General features: G+C 47.2%; 1 protein-coding gene across 4 annotated transcripts in view; it reads right to left on the bottom strand.

Annotated features, from left to right (window-relative positions):
* The window catches only part of SFSWAP (splicing factor SWAP), an 89,094-nt gene that overhangs the window by 52,735 nt on the left and 18,240 nt on the right, over positions 1-18,119 (bottom strand). The window lies entirely within an intron of this gene.

Raw genomic sequence — 18,119 nt, 5'->3', positions numbered from 1 at the left:
CAGCCTCTGTGAGGCGGTCTGCTGCTAGCCACTGCTGCTGTCACCTATTGCCCCCACACACCTGTGATTCTCTCCAAGGTTTTAATCAAATTTGAAAATCATCCTGCCTCTCAAAAGGACTCCAAGAGAAATAAAGTATGTGTTGTTTGATGAGATGAAAACACTTCTCTGTTGGCAGACAGTGGGAATGTGGGACGTGTCCTGTGGCACTGCCATGCTCGGAGGCAGCCCGGGAACCAACACCACAGTGGTTCATGAATTCCGCTACACTGTTCCTGGGTTGCTTCTCCCAGATTCTCAATTCGTAGGATGTCAGGGATGTGAAGATCTGAGGGAGGATGTCAGATCCATCCTTCCCCAGACGCTGTGGCCCTGGTGGGAGGCAGGACGGGCACAAGGCATCTGGAGCAGCCCAGGGCCAGCCTCCCGAAGGGCTTCTGCCGCTTGCCCGGCCCACCCCTTGCCCTGACTTCTGTTCCCCAGGTCTCTGTCCTTTGCACGACCTCACAGGGTCTCTGCCTGCCATGAGGCCCCTATTCAGCTTATCTCCAGTGCCACCTCTTTCCGGAAGCCTCTGCCTCCTTGGCAGACTCAGGAGGCCTTTGCTCTGGGCTCACGTGGGGACCCTGTAAACAACGCCCTATGGCGACTCCTGCGCCACTAGGACTGGTGTGCAGCTATGTCCCCAAGGACTCCATATCTCCAAACAGCGACCACAAAATTAGCAGCTCGCACAGCTCCTGGCATGAGCAGGCCCTCAGTAAGTGTTTAATGAGTGAGTTCATGCCAGCTGGTGGCACAGCCTGGACTGCTTCTAAAATGCCTCAGTGCTAAAATATCCTGCAGTGACCATGGAGCTGCTTGACACGTGCCCCCACACAATGGTGGCACCATACAGCTCAAAGAACCATTTAACTGGACTGAAGCCCTTTAAACTGACTACCAACTACAGGACACAGGGATTTTGTATACAGCCCCTTGTATGTTGTATACAGCAATTCTCGTGAACGCTAAATTTTAAGAATTTCTGGACTAGAACAGGGTGAGAACAGAAACAAAATCTGCAAGCTGGGCTGTAGTCTACAAACTGAAGTCTGGGCTGGCAAAAGCCACATCAGCTTTACAATAACTGTGCCATTACTAGTCATGGATGGGGGAGGGCACAGTGTGCCAAGGGGCTCCTGCTGTCCTCAGGCTGCCACGACATGCAGGGATTCTCCTGGGCTTATAGTGAGGCTACTTCCCAACAACCCCACCATACACTGACAACACCGTGAAGTGGAAAATGCACTGAATCCACCTATAACCTACCGAACACCATGGCACAGCCTCACCTGCCTTAAATGTGCTCAGGGCACCTACAGTAGCTGATGGCTGGATGAAATCATCTAACACAAAGCCTATTTTATAACAAAGTTTTTAGTATCTCAAGTATTTTACTGATGTTCTACTGAACGCAAATTGCATTTGCACCATCATCGAGTTGAACCCTCAGTAAGCTGGGACCTTATATATCTTGTTAGGTTTGTTGCTGTTCTCAGGATTTTATATTGAATTTCCCAAAGGGGACTAGGTTTTAAACGAAGTTAAATGCTGATGTAATGTTACTCTAATAAACACTAGGAGTACTACGAAAGCCTACTCCAAATAAATCCAAGAAAGAAATTCCAACAGGTACCTACACAGTCCCTAAAGGCAAGTGTAGTTGTATGACAAGAACCAAGCTGCTTAAAAGCAGGAAGCACATTTGTAAGTCCTCCTCCAATACTGCCTCCTCTGAAACATGCAGAGCTACTTAACACAGGTCAGAGAAATCTGCCTAATTATCTCCCAAGGCCCTCTATTCAACTGGCTTCTTGCAAAAATCAGAGCCAGTTCCCTCGTATCTCCGCATGATCTTAATCTTGTGTAAATTTAACACACAGAACAGAACTCCTGTGCTGAGAAGGTTCTTAGGAGGAGACTGGTGAGCAACCATCTTTCTGGAAGAGCTAAGTCAGGGAAGATGAACAATGTGTATATTAAGAATGAAAATAGCCGAGCACGGCGGCTCACACCTGTGATCCCAGCACTTTGGGAGGCCGAGGCGGGCGGATCACGAGGTCAGGAGATGGAGACCATCCTGGCTAACACGGTGAAACCCCGTCTCTACTAAAAATACAAAAAATTAGCCGGACGAGGTGGTGGGCGCCTGTAGTACCAGCTACTCGGGAGGCTGAGGCAGGAGAATGGCGTGAACCACGGGGGGCGGAGCCTGCAGTGAGCCGAGATCGTGCCACTGCACTCCAACCTGTGCTATAGTGAGACTCTGTCTCAAAAAAAAAAAAAAAAAAAAAAGAATGAAAATAGGCTGGCCAGGGTGGCTCACGCCTGTCATCCCAGCACTTTGGGAGGCCAAGATGGGGGGATCACTCGAGGCCAGGAGTTCCAGACCAGCCTGGCCAACATGGTGAAACCCCATCTCTACTAAAAAATGCAAAAAAAATTAGCTACTTGGGAGGCTGTGGCAGGAGAATCACTTGAATCCGGGAGGTGGAGGCTGCAGCGAGCTGAGATCAGAGCCAGACTGTCTCAAAAAAAAAAAAAAAAAAAAGATTTAAAATAGTTAAGCGTTCTATGGAGATAAGTATAGATATTCTGAAAACACATACCTATTTTAATAAGAAATGTTAAAGAGATGGCCCCTGTGTTTTAGCCAGGCAAATGTCACTAGCTGAGCACATCTGAGAGGCAGCAACAAGCCAGCCTTCCTGTCTCCCCGCTCTCCAGGCATCCAGAGCCAGATGGTGGCCTCGCTGCTCCCACAGCCCCAGGCTCTTCCTCGGCAGCAGCCATGCCTCTTGGTCTCCTTTCCTGGATCTAAATCCTGTTGACAGGGACTCTTCTAAGTTCAATGGCTTTGAATTCTATTTATACTTGATGGCTGCAGAATTCACATCGCCAGCCCTGAGGTGAACCTGAACTTGTGCATTAACCACCTACTCAACATTCCCACTGGGATGTCTCGTACATATTTCAAGCCAAATGTGTCCAGAACAGAGCCCCTGATTTCTCCCCATGCCTCTCCTCTGTAGTCCCCCAATGCAGGAGGTGGCCACAACCCTCATCCATCCAGTTCATCTGGCAGACCCCATGGCTGACGCCCAACGATTCAGCTCTGAGTCCCGCCCTCCACGTGCACAGCCTCTTGGCTGCTGCCTGCCCTGGGTTTTCTGCTCTTGCCTCCACAGTTTCTGCCTGAATCCCTCCCACGGCGACTTCTCTCAACCAGGGTCAAGCTAAGTCCCTTGTCTGGGAAGCCCTCCTGCAAACCCACCTGCCTGCTTTTCCTACCTCATGTCCCATCGCTGTCCCATCCCCCATCCTGCACATGGTAATTACTGGGCTCACCTGCACTTCCTCTGATCTCTGGTCACAGGAGACCTCCCTGCCCCCATGATGCCAGCGCTGCTGGCCTCCCAAAACCCTGGCCCCCTTGTCATGGCCACTTTCTCCATTGCTCTTAGTCACGTGTCCACTGTCACTGTCTGGCTCTGCCCTCCAGAACATAAGCTCTATGGCAGAAGGAGCTTTGTCCACTGTGTTCCTGGCATGGCAGAGCAGGATGCAAATTGCTCAACGCCTGTATAAGTTACACAGGAGACAATGGGAACGAGCATGTCATGAGCTTTTTTTTTTTTTTTTTGAGACGGAGTCTCGCTCTGTTGCCCAGGCTGGAGTGCAGTGGCGCAATCTCGGCTCACTGCAAGCTCCACCTCCCGGGTTCATGCCATTCTCCTGCTTCAGCCTCCTGAGTAGCTGGGACTACAGGCGCCCGCCACCACACCTGGCTAATTTTTTGTATTTTTAGTAGAGATGGGGTTTCACCGTGTTAGCCAGGATGGTCTCGATCTCCTGACCTCGTGATCTGCCCGCCTCACCCTCCCAAAGTGCTGGGATTATAGGCGTGAGCCACCGTGCCCAGCTGGCATGAGCTTCTCCATGGCAGCAAAGCCTCCTGCAGATGGCGGCATCCAGCACCCACATTCTTAGGGAAAGTCATACCCACCCCGCAATTTTAGGTGCTTCCAAACTACCTGCCAAACGGGAGGGCAAAATTAAGGCATTTTCAGATAGCCAAGAATTTAAAAAACTTTGTGTTCCTATGTACCCTTTCTTGGGAAACTACTGGAGGATGTGCTCCAGCAAAATACAGAAGTAAACATACAAACAATAACAGGAATGAACACAGGAAAGAAAGAGAAGTCACAGAAAAGCACTGGCTACAGGCTCAGAACACTGATGTTCCAGGCGGCGGCGGGGGACAGAGAAACCCAGCTGTCAATTTCAACAAATGCACACTGCAAACAAATGACCTACATGCCAGAGAAGCTCGCTCTGCCTGGGTCTAGCAGCAGCAAATGAGGCATCAAAAGTCAAGACTTGCTTAAAAGATGGCACCGTTACATGAGTCTACACTGCAACAGCGCTGTAGGTCCTCAGCTAGGAAGTCAGCACATCTCTGAGAACCACCTCTCAAGGGTGATCTTAACTTGCCTGCATTCCCTTCCATTCTTTCTCCACATGCACACTGACTTCTCAGAGATACAAGGTGGGCTGCACTGCGAAGATGATGTGCACGTTCCCAATACTCGCCTGAGATCTCCTCTCCAATTCAGGCTAATGGTTCACCGATATATGCAGTCATCTAATACTACGCATGTACATGTATTAGTGTGTCATACAGAACATGCAATGTGTAGCAAATTTCCCAGACCATAACCGATGTTCGTTTATTTCCATTTAATTTTCAAGCTGGATTCTAGGAGGAAGCCGCTGAGAGCAGATTTGCCCTAGCAGGGCTGGTGAGCTCTGAAGCCCACAGCCTGACCCGCTGCCAAGAGCCGCCGTTCCCTGTAGGCTTATTCGGCTGCTGGATCAATGTCAGAATAAGTTGTTTTCATGGCAATTCCACTATTTAATGTAAAATTCTACAATACTACATTTTTTTTGCCAAAAAAAAAAAAAAAAAAAAAAAGCCTTACTAAAAGTTTTATTGCCATCTGAAGATGCAGATCCCTGAAACAGGTATTTTTAGGTCCTTCAGACTGTGGCAGCCTGCCTGATTTGAGACTCTTACTCTGCCTACAGTTAGTGCTGCCTTATTCACAGTGAAGACCTGCACCCCAGGAGAGGTCCAAATTCTATGCATGTAAATGTCAGGCATTGACAACACAATTCAAGAATAATTGTTTTTATTACTGAATTCTGCATTCTCAAGAGTAAGGAAAGTGCCTAACACACCCAGGGGATGTTAGAAACCTTCAAGGTCCTCCAGAAGTGAATGAGAGAAAACAGGGTGGAGAAACTCTTTCTCCTTCTGCAAGTTTCTCTTTTCCACTCAATTATCTCCATTCTCAAGACTTCTGACTTCATCTCCTGAACTCAGATAATTTTCAAGAATTCCTAAAAGATCCCTTCTGGCAATTGTTTTAGGCAGGGTGGTTATCTACTAGCTCTCTATAACATAAATCTCATACTGCAAGAATAAAAATGGCAAAACAAACCAAAAACTCCTTAAGATGTAAGCCCACAGTTTTTAAGAAAATATGATCTTCCTTCCCATCCTCCCAAATACTTAAAAGCATTTATTATTTGGCTCATCATACATTGTGTCCAAGTATTTTCCAACTGAGATAAAACTCATATGGTTTGGCTGTGCCCCCATCCAAATCTCATCTTGATTAGTAACTAGCACAATTCCCATGATTGTGGGAGGAGCCTGGTGGGAGGTGACAGAATTATGGGGGTGGGTCTTTCCTGCGCTGTTCTCATGTTAATGAATGAGTCCCACAAGATCTGATAGTTTCAAAAACAGGAGCTTCTCTGTACAGGCTCTCTTCGCCTGCTGCCATCCATGTAAGACATGACTTTGCTCCTCCTTGCGTTCCACCATGATTGTGAGGCCTCCCCAGCCATGTGGAACTGTTAACTCCATTAAACCTCTTTTTCTCTCCAGTCTCCGGTATGTCTTTATCAGCAGTGTGAAAATGGACTAATACAGTAATTTGGTACCAGAATTGGGGTACTGCTGAAAAAGATAACCCCAAAATGTGGAAGTGACTTTGGAATTGGGTAACAGGCAGAGGTTAGAACAGTCTGGAGGGCTCACAAGAAGACAGGAAAATTTGGGAAAGTTTGGAACTTCCCAGAGATTTGTTGAATGGCTTTGCCCAAAATGCTGATAGTGACAGGAACAATAAGGTCCAGGCTGAGGTGATCTTAGATGGAGATGAGGAACTTGTTGGGAACTGGGGCAAAGGTGACTCATTATGTTTTGGCAAAGACACTGGTGGCATTTTGCCCCTGCCCTAGAGATTTGTGGAACTTTAAACTTGAGAGAGATGACTTAGGGTATCTGGTGAAAGAAACTTCTAAGCAGCAAAGCATTCGAGAGGTGACTTGGGTGCTGTTAAAGGCATTCAGTTTTATAAGGAAACAGAGCATAAAGGTCTGGAAAATTTGCAGTCTGACGATAGAAAAGAAAATTCCATTTTCTGAGAAGAAATTCAGGCTGGCTGCAGAAATTTGCATAAGTAACCAGGAGCTGAATGTGAATCCCCAAGACCTACAAGAAAATCACTTCACACGCAGTCCATCACAACCACACTGTATTTTGTCGTAACCTCCAGACAACCTAGTATCTTAAAAAAAAAAAAAAAAAGTCCCCCAACAAGAGAAGACTTGTTCTGACATCACCAAATTGGATTAGGGAAACCTGAATGACTTCTGTAGTGATTCAAGATTACTCATTCGTCAAACTGGGAAACTACCAAAATGAATCCGTTTTGGGCATTTAACCAGCTATTTGGAATTCTAGCCCACTGTGCGTAAAAGTCACCTCTTTCTGGCAAATAAAACTTTCCTCTAGAAAAAAAAAAGCTTATCTCTAAACATAACTTACCATTTTCATCAGTGACCCTCAAAGTAAAAAGTTTTCAATTTTTAATGCTGTATTGAGGTTTTGAAGACTTCTTACATAAAAATAGGTTCCAGAGAGTTGTGGGTAAAGAGAGAAAGTGGCTGAAGTGAGACCTGGGCCCCACCATGGAGAGAAGCAGGTGGAAATGCCATTGACCTGCAGTGGGGATCCTGACAGTGAGGAGAATGGGGCTTGTGGACCTGGGGCCCTGCCTGACAGATATGCTGTGATACTCAAGAATGTCTCTCCCTGTGGGTCCCTCACTGGGGGAAGGAAATCCACTCTAGGACATTTTTAGAATCTCAAAAAAGACAGCAGAGGATAGGTCTTCCCAAGAAGGCTGTTGGAAGGGAAGAAAAAGGAGCTAAGAGAAGGTGAGAGAGCATCAAGGAGAATCTACCCACACCAAGAACACACAGGCTTGCACACCAGGGAAGGAGGAGCGCCAGACGGCATGAGACCCTGCACATGCCCCCAGGAAAAGCAGCGGAGGGAAGCAGCATGGCATGTGAATGGCAACTCAGGCTGGAGGAGCATGTGACCCGAGGAACCTTTGAGCTCTCTGAGCCACAGATGAATCTGGGACGACAGGAATTCAACAAAGCACAAAAATAAGGTAACACAACCAAATGCAATAGAGGGGGAGGCTGTGAGGCAGGGTCCAGCAGGTGCTCTTCCTGTTCTTGTACAGCCATCAGCAGAATGGTGTTTACTGGCTTTTTTTTTTTTTGAGACAGAGTCTCGCTCTGTTGCCCAGGCTGGAGCACAGTGGCACAACCATTGCTCCCTGCAGCCTGGAACTCCTCGATGCCCTCCCCTCTGCCAACCCCCACACCTCACTCTCCCCAGCAGCTGGGACCACAGGTGTGCGCCATTATGGTCACCTAATTTTCTTAATTTTTTTTGTAGAGACAGTCTCACTATGTTGCCCAGCCTGGTCTTGACCTCCTGAGCTCAAGAGATCCACCCACTTTGGCCTCCCAAAGTGCTGGGACTATAGGTGTGAGCCACCATGGCTGGCCTGGTTTTTACACTTTTAAATGGTTGAAAAAATACAAACAAAATAATAATATTTTATGACATCAAAATTGTATGAAATTAAAACCCTAGGCTGGGCGCGGTGGCTCACGCCTGTAATCCCACACTTTGAGGGGCCGAGGCAGGTGGATCACAAAGTCAGGAGTTCCCAGCCTGGCCAAGATGGTGAAACCCTGTCTCTAATAAAAATACAAAAACTAGCCAAGTGTGGTGTCGGACGCCTGTAATACCAGCTACTCGAGAGGCCGAGGCAGAGAACTGCTTGAACCCAGGAGGTGGAGGTTGCAGTGAGCTGAGATCGTGCCACTGCACTCCAGCTTGGGCAACAGAGTGAGACTCCATCTCAAAAAAAAAAAAAAAAAAAAAAAGAAATGAAAACCCTCGTATCCATCAATTAAGCTTTAGTGAAGCCCTGCCACACTCACGGGTCTACGACCATCTGCAGCTGCCTCCACACCCCCAGGGACAGAGCAGAGGCTGCATAGAGGCTGGGCAGCTGCAGGGCTTAAGACATGCACCTTTATATAGAAAGGCTGTGGGGCCCTGCTGTAAAGCTTAGAAAACCAGCCGAGGATCCAAACCATACCACTGCAGAACCAATGGAATTTAAACTACGAGGAATAAATGGACATGGCTGAAAAAAGTCGCTGACAGGGAAGATGGACACAGTCCTGCTGAGTGCCAAAGAGAAACACAGGGAGCACAGGCTCGAAGAAGAAAGGTGACCCGAACCAAGAGACTGTGTCCTTCAAGCAGAGGCACCAATGTGTGGGACAGGAAAGGTGCTCGAGGCACAAGAGAAAAGAACTTCCCGGAATTGAGAACTGAATCTTTGACTGAAAGGTATACAATATAGTTCATGAAAAATGGGAAATTAAGTTAATAAAAGTTAAGGGCAAAGCAAGACTTCCTCAGATGTTGGGTCAGAAAGAGCATCCACCTCCCAGGGCAGGGTAGGGAAGGCAGGGCTGGCCTTGCCCTTTCTACAGCAACGTTCAATTCCACTTCTGAATCCTAGGCAAGCGACTTGGTCATCGTTCCCTGCAAATTGCTATTTATGTTAAACGGCAGCTGAGAAAGATTTTCAAGCATGAAAAAACTCAGAGAGCAGCATAGGAGCAATGAATGCAAACCAACCAATGAACAAACCCAGACAGGTAGTCATGACCCATCCAGCTACCCCAGGCCACCCTGCGGTGGAAAGGACAGCATCAGATTCTAGTTCTCAGAGATCTGAGAGGCCCACGGCATTAACCAACAGTTTTATACCCAGACAAGCCATCCTGTTCACATAAAGGTCAAATGCAGGCATTTTTCAACAGACAGAATTCATGAACTACAGCCCTTGTAAAAATGTACTTGTTTATGAAATTCAAATGATCAAGAAAAGATGAATCGAATAAATAACTCAAAAGGAGAAGCTGTAGGGAAAAAACAAATCCAGTCAACCATAAAACTAAAAGTAAGCAACTGGGGGCTGGACGCAGTGGCTCACGCCTGTAATCCCAGCACTTTGGGAGGCTGAGGCAGGCGAATCACGAGGTCAGGAGATCGAGACCATCCTGGCTAGCACAGTGAAACTCTGTCTCTACTAAAAATACAAAAAATTAACCAGGCGTGGTGGCGGGCGCCTGTAGTCCCAGCTACTCGGAGAGGCTGAGGCAGGAGAATGGCGTGAACCCGGGAGGCAGAGCTTGCAGTGAGCCGAGATTGTGCCACTGCACTTCAGCCTGGGCGACAGAGAGAGACTCCGTCTCAAAAAAAAAAAAATTAAGCAACTGGGGAATAACAGAACGCAAATACTATTTATACTATTTATAAACTCTCATAATATAAAAATAGTATTTCTATAAAGGAACCAAAGTCAAAGTCATATATATAGTATATTGACTGTCCTACTCACTCTTAAATAAATATATTTCTATATCAGCATATTCAAATCAATCTTACATTTTAAATGGTTACAAAACTAAGAAGCACTCATATCCCAACGGTGGCAATGCATATTGACACAATGTTTCAGAAAGCAACTGCTCAGTCACTGGTAATACTTTAAACAAATGCATATACTCTTTGACCTAGCTGTTTATTTTCTAAGATTTTTATCTTGCATATAGAATTATAATGTATTAGTGCTTAAAAGTAACAAATAATTGGCAGGGCACAGTGGCTCATGCCTATAATCCCAGCACTTTGGGAAGCCAAGGTGGGTGGATCACTTGAGCCCAGGAGTTTAAGATCAGCCTGGGGAACATAGCAAGACCCTCTAAAAATTTATCTAAAAAATCAGCCAGGTGTGGCGGCACATGCCTGTGGTCCCAGCTGGTCAGGAGGCTGAGGTGGGAGGATACCTTGAGCCTGGGAGGTTAAGGTTGCAGTGAGCCAAGATCACGCTACTGCACTCCAGCCTAGGTGATGGAGCGAGACCGTGTCTCAAAAAAAAAAAAAAAAAAAAAAAAAGAATAATGTTCATTACAGCACTGGAAAAGTAGAAATAATTGGAAATCATAAATAATCAAATTATCAATTAATGGAGGGCTGTTTCATAATAAATCTATACAGCAGGATACTAGGCAGTTGCTACAGCTAGGAGAGAGAGATATACATGCACTGTTAATACAAAGATGTTCGACATATATTAAATGCAAAGAAAAAGTTGAAAAATTCTAACAAAAATCAGGAAAAATATATAGCTTTAAAAAATATCTACAATGACAACCTCTCAATGTTCTCCTAACCTTTTTTCAGAACTGAATTCTTTAGGCATAAAAGAAACTTTCATCCGAAGTTCGACAGTTACTTTACTTTTAGGTTGCAGGCTCTTCTGTTTAAGTAAAATTAAGTTTATTTCCACTTTAACGTAAGTATTTCTAGAGACACATCCAACATTTTAATTGATATCCGTGCATAAAGATGATCTTTGTGTTCCACAGATAACAAGCTTCTTTCTTTCCTTTTTATTTAGCACGATTACCTCAGTGTTTTCCACTTTGCTAATGATGTTCACTAATGGCTATTTCTGGATGGTGGAATCTTGGGTAATATTTTTGCTTTCTTCCTTTCTCTCTTGACATACAATAAAACCATTTTTAAAAATGGGTTTGGAAAGTAAGTAAATAACTTCAAAGTCATGATTTGCAGGAAAAATATACCATAAACAGCAAAGGCACATTTAAAAAACCAGGATAGAAGCAAGAAAATGTCTATAGTAGCCACGTGCAATGGTTTAATTTCACTTCAGATAATTATAGAATAAATATTAAGAAAAACTGAGCTGGCATTTTATTAAAAAAAAAACCATAGGCCATCACAGTGGGCAGCATTTCACTATTACTGCCTCCTGCATAATTAATTTTATTTATTTATACTCTTCTGTAAGGATTTATAGCTAAATAGCAGAAGACAAGTAATGAAAAATAAAGAGCATGAAAAGTAGTTCATTGTCAGGCTAATTAATAAATGAAATAAATTGTTAGTTTTACACATCTATATTTAATGAGCTTCTAGAAAAATTATTTTATATACATATATATATGTGTATATATATATATATATACACATATATATATAATTCTGCTGGACTTTAAGGAAAAAAATAGATGCTTTTCTTTCCAGGCTGCCAAAATGTAGGAAAATCTCTATCAGTAGGAAGTAAATAAGAAAGAATGACTGAGTATATCCTAAGGTTATTATTAAATACCAAGCCACATGAAAGCCAGAAAAGCTTAGTGACCCAACAGCCTCCCACGAGACATAGCAGTACTGGGCATGCAAGTCTTTACAGGGGAAAAAGATGTTACGGGGGCCACTTCCGCCTAAACAAAATACACTGAGCTGATGAAACACCTCAAAATTATAAAAGCACCTATTATTAAAATACAGAATTGTATGGAATTAATTCAGGATACCAGTTTAGTCTCAAAATAAGCACCACCGTCAATCTGCATGTTTTGAGAAGGTGACGAGTCACGCTGAAAAAATGCAGGGAGGTGCAGGGAGCACGCTGGCCAGTAAGACAGTCCCAGCCTTTGCCTCACGGAGCTCCGGGTCCACAGGGCATTCAAACATGCACAAGCCCACACATGACTGTGTAACTCAAAACCGTAACAGGCTCTAAAACAGAAGTGCAGTAACACAACAACGGGGCCCCGGCTTACAAGCAGGGAGTGTGTGGGGTGGGGCGGCTGCCTCTCTGACCTCCTAGTCGCTCTCTTTTTCATCATAAGTCCTCTTCTCATTTCCCCTGCACATTCATTTTAAAGTCCTCTTGGGTAAGATCATGGTTAGCCAAGACATTCATTCTTGTCTTCGTAAGAACCCAAAGTCTGTAACTTTGCTATTCTAAGTCGTGGGGAAAAACATGAATCCAGTGTGTGGGCCCTGTCCTATGTACGAGCCACACCCAGCCCAACGTCAGCCAAGTCCCCGAGGGCGGCAGGAGCCAGCAATGAACACGCTCTTTGGTGCCAGGGGCCACCTGGCGTCCACCACAGCAGAGGCTCTGATGCTTCGCCAGCCTCCGCTGCTGGTGTCACTGTCACCTGAGCTGTTGGGTCTCAGTGCCATAGGGTGGGCACTCACCTAGGACAGGAGCAAAGCTCCCGAATGATGGTGGCAAGCCACACTCAGGGCGCTGACCTGCTCCCATGTGTCACCCTGCCCCAGGGTGGGCTCAGGGCTCCCATGTGTGTGTTTGGGGTCTTGTTTGTATCTAGGAGGTAAGTCATCTGGAGGCCATGCCCTGGAGGATGAAGCTGCATGGGGAGTGGAGGGGCAGGTGCCAGGACCCAGGCCTGGGAGGGCTGCTGCGCTGCGGCGGGAAGACAAGCCTGAACACACACTCTGCACGCCTTGAGGCCCACCCCTGCCTGTCCCCCACCTCACCAAGCCTGTGACCCCAGGGCGGAGTCCTCTGTGCCTGTCCTGAGGGGACTGTATGGACTGCTGTTTCCTTCCGGGCTGTCACAGACGCTGTGACAGACTTCCTCCTCTCTCCAGGAATACGACTGCAGTCGGTGAGCCCCCAAGAAACACAGTGAAGAAATCCCCCGAGAACATGGAGCTGTGCCCACCTCCAGCCTTGGCTCCACTGCTCAGAGGCAAGGAGGAAGCCCTGCTCCTGTGGCCCTCTGAGCGCTGGGGCAGTGCAGGCAGCATCGCTGCCTGGCTCTCAGGATGCATGCCGTGCTTTATGATCATGAAATTTCCTCCTACAAATGACAAACTGCCGCTCCCTGCAAAGCTGGACTGCAAATCCTACGACCCTCAATGTGAAAGGTACCTTATAGACCTGCCAATCCACCCCTGGCTCCACAGGTCAGGAATGGGAGGAGGAGGAGATGGCAGAGACACACATAGGAAAGTTCTCACAGGGCAGGGTGAGGAGCTCTTGACGACACGCACCTTCCCAGTAAGTCCCAGGGAGACCGCGCCATCCCCCGCCCGCTCTCAGAGAGCTGATGTTTCAAGTCCATGACCAGATGTCCTTTGTCTTGTCTCTGGTGTCCATGGTTGGCAGTGGTCTGAAATGCGGGTCGCAGGGCTCTGCTTTCATTGTGGGGCATAATTCTCTGCATGCTTTAAATCAAGCCTCCTCCCTCACATGCAACTCCTCTGTCCTCGGGAAAAGTAACTGGGTGCTGTGGAAGCTGACGTGCTTGACAGACACTAGCCCCGCCCTTTTCCAGACCCCACGGGGCCCCAGGTTTGCCCCAACTAAGAGTCTCCCAAAATGTTATCAGTAATGTTAGTAATTTTCCAGACAGCTTTCTCTCCAGTATCCTACTAGAGTATTTCCCAAGTGCAAAGCCCACAATTTAAGCCCTCTTCTGAAAATTACTTCAATGCCTCTGACAGTTGTGCCTTCTCCGTAGAAAGCTGGCTGTTTAAGAAACAAAGCCATGCATGCCCAGAGATGGAAAGTCACACATTAGAGATACAGGAATAACAGGCTGTATATGAAACCCCAAGGGACAACACTTCTGTGAACACACTGGGTACATCAAGTGGAGATGAGGAGCAAGCTGAGACCAGCCAAGGGCAGCAGAACCTGCAGACCTGCTTCTCAAGCTCTCCTGAACAGGGCTGGGTGTGCCCAAGACAGAAACCTTCCTCTGTGCTGGCTGAAGCAGGAATTTCAAAATAGCCCACAAACCTCATACGCTACATTCACAAAGTCTCATCAGACACAGCCCATGAGTTAAGGTCTTTTCTTGAAGCAACTCAGCGATGTCCTCGCAACAGTCTGAGAAGGAACTTCGGGTGATCTGTACAGGCTTGGGCTTGCCACAAACTCAGGCCAAGCCACAGGCTGCTCTTGTCCTCACTGTCCGGCGTTTCAAACGTTACAGTTATTCTATGAACTTTGTATTTTACTTTGTTTCTTAAGTATAATAGCAACACGGCTGGGTGCGGTGGCTCAGCCTGTAATCCCAGCACTTTGGGAGGCTGAGGTGGGCAGATCACCTGAGGTCAGGAGTTTGAGACCAGCCTGGCCAACATGGTGAAACCCCGTCTCTACTAAAAATACAAAAATTAGCCAGGCGTGGTGACGACTGCCTGTGATCCCAGCTACTTGGGAGGCTGAGGCAGGAGACTCGCTTGAACCCAGGAGGTGGAGGTTGCAGTGAGCCGAGATTGCACCACTGCACTCCAGCCTGGGTAACAGAGAGAGACTCCATCTCAAAAAAAAAAAAAAAAAAAAAAAAAAAAAAAGTAAAATAGCAATGCATACTCAAAAACATTACGAAAATGAAAAAAGTATGCAGAGAAAAAAGATCAACCAAATGCCAATTTGAGAGGTAGCTCTGAGCCTCACAGTATTTTTTGCACAGCTCTCTCCAGTTTATTATTTTAAGCATAGTTGAGATCCCACTGCATTAATGCTTTTGGAAACTACATATAATGAACGTAAAAATATTATCTTGAACTTTCGCATGACAGAAGTCAACCCATAAACTATGACCAGTGTTCCCTCTATTTGACTGTATTTGTAAACAAATGCTGTTATCAATGACTGATTACAAACCAATAACCACATAGTAGTCAGTCCATGAATTACAGGCAGTTCCCTAATCATGACCAACGTGGGTGGAGCAATGACTGCTGTCTCCACCTGCAACTGCCAACAACCCACCACACAGGACCCCAAATTCCGCAACAACTTCACTGAAAACCCAGGAAGGTGAAGATGAGGTCATGAGGGACTTTCACCCACGAAACTTCAACAGCACACAGAAGCACGAGGCAGGCAGAACAAGATACTCAAAGGGTGGCAGAGGAAGACGGCAGGCAGGGAGGCGTGTGTGAGTCAGGCACCCTGGAACCTCTGCAGATTCTGCAATGGCTGCACTGCCGGGGCTTGCGTGGTGCTGCAGGACCCGACTACCGCCATGCCACAGCCACTCGTCCCATAAGGCTGAGCGCCTGAGTACAGGTTTATACTGATTTCTACTAGGTTTTACAGTTATTTAGAGCCAAAGTTCTAGCTCTTGGCTCTTCTTGGAAACTGGATGAGGACACCTCCTCCACCTTCTGACCCTCCAGATCCAAGACGGGTGGGACTGTGGTGGTGGCCCTGAGTGCTGTGCTCAGTGAGGAGGCTCATAGGAGGGCTCTAACCCCTATGGCTGGTGCAGCAGCGTGTGTCTAAAACCCACAGACCCTAACAGCAGACATGCACGCTTTCACCAGCCTCCAGGCACCCTTACTCTCACATGTGTGTATCCACTACTCTTGCTGTGTCGAGGGGAGACGATGAGTTTCAAAACAACGGCACCGTATTGAGGGGAGGAGACGGCACCCCCTACTAGAGCACTTGCAGTTGGGAGGATGGGGTGGGGTGCCGTCAGTGCCCAGGGTGGTGGTAGTCGGGGGCCTGAACAGAGTAAGCTTGGGGTTCCTGCAGAGGCTGTCACGGCTTATCAGTGGTCTTGGGAGCCACTAGCAGGTGGGGAGAAACCAAAGTGCGTGGGCTCTGGCCGCCCTGCAGTGAACCCTTGGGAATGTGCCCAGCCTTCTGACCCAGACAGCTCACAATGCCACCCCTGCATGCCTCAGTTCAGATCACATTCCCACCAGACCAGGGGATGCTGTGTGTCACAGAACGGCCACTACCAGCTGGCTCCACCATCCTGCCTGGTCCTGCGGGGTGTGCACATGGCTGTTCTTCCACCAGGAATTAGCACAGCAAATAATCGAGGTCAGCCCGCCCTGAATTTCTAGTCCTCTGCTTTGCAGCAGCTTCAGGGATCTGGTGGACGTGCATGGACAATGCATTTGGCTCAAGCAAACTCAACGACAGGCTTGGAAAAGGAAAGGAGGAAGCAGAGGGATGGTCCCTCAGTGGGCAGGCATCCTGGGCAGAGCACAGCGCCCCATGACGCCAGGGCGGGAGTTTCACAGGCTGCCAAGTGGGGCTCAGGACTTAAAGGTGTGCGGCCGTCTATCCAAAAATCCATGCAGTGAGGACTGGGCGTTAGGAGTGATCTACAGAGCACCTCAGACAGCTGGCTGCCTACACTGTTTAACATGCACCTCTGTAGCAGTAGAGCTGACCTCTGATTTGAACATTCAATGAAATTTGATATGACTTGATGTAATCATTTAAAGACATTCTCAGCTTTAAAAGGTTTTTGGGGGGACACATGCAGAAAGTTCACTCTAGTAACTAATTTTTAAAAGTCTAAAAATGTTTAGTATGTGCCAGTGCTAAAAGGGAAGCGCCAAGAACACAGCTGTGATGTTTACAAAAGCTTGTCCCAAATAAAGAGGAGCTGATGTTTTAACAATTCATCTCTGGCTGAACCGAAGGAGATAAACTTTACAAATGGAGTCAGGGTACCAGATCTGCCTGGGGAGCAGACTCAGCAGGTGGTTCCTCGGCTCTGCTAAAGCTTCCTCATTCCATATTTAACCTCTGAATAAAACAATTACAAAAAGACCTGACGCTGGAACCAAGGCCAAACACTTTCAAATGATCTCCTGCATGGCCCTTCAAGACTTCCCTTCAATTAATACCACAAAAGAATTGCAATCAGCAAGAAAAAGAAATGTCATTTCTCAGTGCATATAATATGTTATCTTATGCTGTAAGCCTCTTTTTTTTTTTCTTCTTTTTAAGACAGGGTACTGCTCTATCGCCCAGGCTGGAGTGTGGCAGTGCAATCACAGCTCACTGCAGCCTTAACCTCCTGGGGCTAAGCCATCCTCTCACCTCAGCCTCCCAAGTAGCTCAGACCACAGGCACACCACCATGCCCAGCTAATTTTTTTTAATTTTTTGTCGCGATGGGGTTTTAGTATGTTGTCCAGGCTGGTCTCAAACTCCTGTGCTTAAGTGACCCTCCCACCTCAGCCTCCCAAAGTGTTGGGATTATAGGCATTAGCCACCATGCCTGGCCTGCTGCGAACCTTTTTAAAGAAGGCAACTGTGTTAGACAATACTGTGTGTCTCCCATTCCCCCTGTTCTTAACAGTGTTTGACTCTGTTTAGGGCAGCAATGTGTTTAACGGAGGCCCCATTGCCCAGCCGCTGCTGAGTGGGGAGACCACGTGACACCACGCTAGCCACTGAGAGGTAAGGGAAGCCACTAGGTATGGGTTGGGTGGAGACATTTAAAGAAGGGCAGAGCCAGGGCCAGGAGCAGTGGCTCATACCTGTAATCCTAGCACTTTTGAAGGCCAAGGCGGGAGGATTGCTTAAGCCAGGAGCTCGAGACCAGCCTGGGCAACATAGTGAGACCCCATCCCTATCAAAAAATCAAAATAAGCCCAGTGTTATAGTGCTTGTAGTCCCACCTACTAGGGAGACCGAGACGGGAGGATCATTCGAGGCTGGGAGGTAAGGCTGCAGTGAACCATGCTTGCATCCCTGCACTCCAGCTTGGGTGACAGAGTGAAACCTCGTCTCAAAAAAAAAAAAAAGAAAGAAGGGCAGAGGCAGCCAGCTACCTTTGCCGGTCCTCCTCCTTCCTGGAATGCAGAGCTAATGCTGGAGTAGGGCAGCCATCTTGCCAACACCGGGCCAAGCAAAGGGCAGCCTCATGGCATTCTCCCTCGGGACCACACGCGGGCTCTGGGCCACCTGCTTCCATACTTGTTACACTTGGAGGACAGAACAC

The sequence above is a fragment of the Nomascus leucogenys genome, chromosome 10 (genome assembly GCF_006542625.1).
Source record: "Nomascus leucogenys isolate Asia chromosome 10, Asia_NLE_v1, whole genome shotgun sequence".
NCBI lineage: Eukaryota > Metazoa > Chordata > Mammalia > Primates > Hylobatidae > Nomascus > Nomascus leucogenys.
This window is presented reverse-complemented; position numbering and strand designations above follow the sequence as displayed.